The 4,149-nt window shown below is 48.0% G+C and overlaps 1 pseudogene; it reads left to right on the forward strand.

The window, feature by feature from the left end:
* The first annotated feature begins 281 nt into the window (after positions 1 to 281).
* Positions 282 to 2,238, forward strand: LOC105535751 (annotated as a pseudogene).
* Positions 2,239 to 4,149: the final 1,911 nt, after the last annotated feature.

Below are 4,149 nucleotides of genomic sequence, written 5' to 3' on the forward strand. Positions count from 1 at the left end.
GTGGCAACATTAGAGTGGAAAGATACACGTTGGTTCTATTCACTGTACTGAATAAATTAGGCAGTATTGAAAAAAAAAATACTGTGCTTCTTTATCTCAGGCACTATTATCTAGTGCACTATAATGTGGTGTAGTAGCAAGAGCACTCCATTTGGAGGCTGAAGATCTGAGTTTTATTTCAATTTTGCCACCAATTAAACATCTGCCATTTGAGCAAGTTCCATTCCACGTGTGGACATCCGTTTCTCCACTGCAATATGAGACACACAGATTATATGGACATGCATTCAACTGTGAACCTCAGACTTGTTACCAAGTGCTCCTTAAAAAAGATTTACGGACCAAAAAAAAGGAGCTTCTCTGCTCCTTCTGGAATCTCCGCCTGGTTCAGCCTACCTGCCTCCACTCTTGTCTCCACCATATCCATCAGGGTGACCCAGAAGTCCTACAAGGTGTCCACCTCTGGCCCCCAGACCTTCAGCAGCCACTCCTTTTTTTTTGAGACGGAGTCTGGCTCTGTCGCCCAGGCTGGGGTGCAGTGGCCAGATCTCAGCTCACTGCAAGCTCCGCCTCCTGGGTTTACGCCATTCTCCTGCCTCAGCCTCCCGAGTAGCTGGGACTACAGGTGCCCGCCACCTTGTCCGGCTAGTTTTTTGTACTTTTTTAGTAGAGATGGGGTTTCACCGTGTTAGCCAGGATGGTCTCCATCTCCTGACCTAGTGATCCGCCCGTCTCGGCCTCCCAAAGTGCTGGGATGACAGGCTTGAGCCACCGCCCCCGGCCCTCAGCAGCCACTCCTACACAAGTGGGCCTGGTGCCCGCATCACCTCCCCGAGCTTCTCCCGAGTGGGTATCAGCAGCTTCCAGGGTGGCCTGGGGGGAGTCTATGGCAGGGCCAGTGGCATGGGAGGCATCCCTGCCGTCACAGTCAACCAGAGCCTGTTGAGCCCCCTTAATTTGGAGGTGGTCCCCAATATCCAGGCCGTGCACACCCTGGAGAAGGAACAGATCATGACCCTCAACAAGTTTGCCTCTGTCATCGACAAGGTACGGTTCCTGGAGCAGCAAAACAAGATGCTGGAGACCAAGTGCAACCTCCTGCAGGAGCAGAAGACGGCTCAGAGCAACAAGCACAACATGTTTGAGAGCTCCATCAGCAACCTTAGGCGGCAGCTGGAGACTCTGGGCCAGGAGAAGCTGAAGCTGGAGGCGGAGCTTGGCAACATGCAGGGGCTGGTGGAGGACTTCAAGAACAAGTATGAGGATGAGATCAATAAGCGTACAGAGATGGAGAATGAATTTGTCCCCATCAAGAAGAATGTGGATGAAGCTTATGTGAACAAGGTAGAGCTGGAGTCTCGCCTGGAAGGGCTGACTGACGAGATCAACTTCCTCAGGCTACTGTATGAAGAGGAGATCCGGGAGCTGCAGTCCCAGATTTCGGACACATCTGTAGCACTGTCCATGGACAACAGCCCCTCCCTGGACATGGAAAGCATCACCGCTGAGGTCAAGACGCAGTACGAGGAGATCGCCAACCGCAGCCGGGCCGAGGCTGAGAGCATGGACCAGATCAAGCATGAGGAGCTGCAGACCCCTGGCTGGGAAGCACGGGGGTCACCTGCGGAGTACAAAGACTGAGCTCTCCGAAATGAACCGGAACATCAGACGGCCCCAGGCTGACACTGAGGGCCTCAAAGGCCAGAAGGCTTCCCTGGAGGCCACCATCGCAAATGCAGAGCAACGTGGGGAGCTGGCCGTTAAGGAGGCCAACACCAAGGTGTCCCAGCTGGAGGCCGCCCTGCAGCGGGTCCGGCAGGACGTGGCGCGGCAGCTGCGTGAGCCACAGGAGCTGATGAACGAACGTCACGCTGGCCCTGGACATGGAGCTCGTCACCTACAGGAAGCTGCTGGAGGCCAGGAGAGCCGGCTGGAGTCTGGGATGCAGAACATGAGTATCCATAGAAAGACCACCAGCGACTATGCAGGTGGTCTGAGCTCAGCCTATGGGGGCCTCACAAGCCCCGGCCTCAGCCACGGCATGGGCTCCAGCTTTGGCTCTGGCGCGGGCTCCAGCTCCTTCAGCCGCACCAGCTCTGCGAGGGACGTGGTTATGAAGAAGATCAAGACCCGCGATGGGAAGCTGGTGTCCGAGTCCTCTGACGTCCTGCCCACGTGAAGGGCTGCGGCAGCCGCTCCCAGCCTGCCCCTCCTGCGGCTGCCCCAGAGCCAGGGAGGGAGGCCGCTGGGAGATCCACCCGAGGCTCAGCCCACCCGCCGGGGTGTTTACTGCCTGGTCACCCCCCTTGCCCATGCCTCCAGCTACAAAACAATTCAATTGCTTCCCCACCGCTCCCCACCCCCCCACCCCAAAATAAAACCTCAGCTAGCTCTGGAGTGGGGGTGGGAAGAAAAAAAAAAGAAAAAAAATTATGTGGCCAGAGTTTTTGAGAATCACAGTGTTGCACACATATGTACGCTTGCTCAGAGATTCACAATAAACTTTAGCATACCAAATGCCTCCATGAGACATTCTCATAAAGCTTTACAAGGAACACCAATTTAACTGTTTTGTGTTTCCCAAATATGTTTTACCAAGAATCCTATGTGTGTTCTAAACAGCTTGGGCAACACTGGACAAGATTTCCTAAGGGCCTTCCAGCTCTAATTGGTCCTGGTCAGGTTTGTCAGATTTGTTTATCAGGGTCCTAGAAGTTAGTCGTTCAAAGGGGACCTCAGGTGGGGTGCCATGGCTCATGCCTATAATCTCAGTGCTTCGTGAGGCCAAGGCAGAAAGATTGCTTGAGGCCAGGGGTTCAAGACCAACCTGGGCAACAGAGCAAGACCCCATATGTACAAAGAACTTAAAAAATTAACCAAGCATGGTGGTGCACCCTTGTAGTCCCAGCTACTTAGGAGGCTGAGGCAGGAGGATCATTGAAGCCCAGGAGTTCTAGGCTACAGTAGCTGGGGTCTCACCAATGTACTCCAGCTGGTGCAATAAAGCAAGACTGTCTCCAAAAAAAAAAAGCAAAGGGGAACTCAGAAACCAGACAGCCTGGGTTCATATCCATAGTTTTCTACTATGTAACTTTGCAACCTTAATCATGTAAATTTAATTTATCTGTACTTTAGTTCCTTCATCTATGAAATGGAGACAATAATATCATCTGTTTCATAGAGTCATTGTAAGAATTGAATGTGTTAATGCAACATATAAAATGCTTAGCAGATTACGTAGCAGCTTGTAAGTGCCGTGCGTGTTAACATTTGCAATATCCAAAACGCTTATCTGATGCAACAGCCTAAGAGAAGAAAGAGTGAATGAAAAAAACTGGCATTTGCTGGGGACCTACTACTAGTTTTCATGCCAGATGCTTTACATATGTAATCTCATTAAATCTCCACCGTAAAACTAAGATCAAAATATAGTTTTTCATTTTACAGGTGAATAAAATAAAACTCTGAAGTGTTCAAGAAGCTGCCTGATAGCACATGAAAAAATATTAAGACAAAAAAATGAGTCTCAGATTCAGGCATCCCTGACTTCAAAACTTAAGTTCGTTCTAACATATCACACTGCCTTCAAGAGTGAAAAGTAATAAACTTTATACCATTTTATAGATGAAGAATGAGGCATATAAACTAAAATATTTCTCAGGATCACACAGTAAGATTTGAATTAGAAAATAATCTACATCATGTCATTCACCTCTATAATGTATTTATTACTGCACCCTAAAAGCAAAAGGACATATGAAAAGGGAAAAAGAACATATCTCTTAATTTTGATCAGGCTACAGCTTTTAAAATTTAGATTATTTTGTCTTTTAATTAAGCATCTCCTGCATGTATTATGTCACATTTCGCAGAAATTTCGGTCTTCCCTACCTGACTCAGATTATGTTTTTAGAGAAGCATAGGTCTGAGGTAGACATTTAAAGGTCAAATTAATTCTACTGCCTCCAGAAAGAATAGGATCAAAATAATTCTCAAATGATAATCCCTTACCCTATTCTACTTTTAAATATTCAGAGAGAAAAATTCTGTGACTTTGGTTTTTAAAAATTCAAATATTAACGATATATTTAAAATGTCATAGTAGGCAAGGACCTTTGAGACATTTGTGAAAATAAAAACACATTAATC

The sequence above is a fragment of the Mandrillus leucophaeus genome, unplaced genomic scaffold (genome assembly GCF_000951045.1).
Source record: "Mandrillus leucophaeus isolate KB7577 unplaced genomic scaffold, Mleu.le_1.0 Scaffold15, whole genome shotgun sequence".
Lineage (NCBI taxonomy): Eukaryota > Metazoa > Chordata > Mammalia > Primates > Cercopithecidae > Mandrillus > Mandrillus leucophaeus.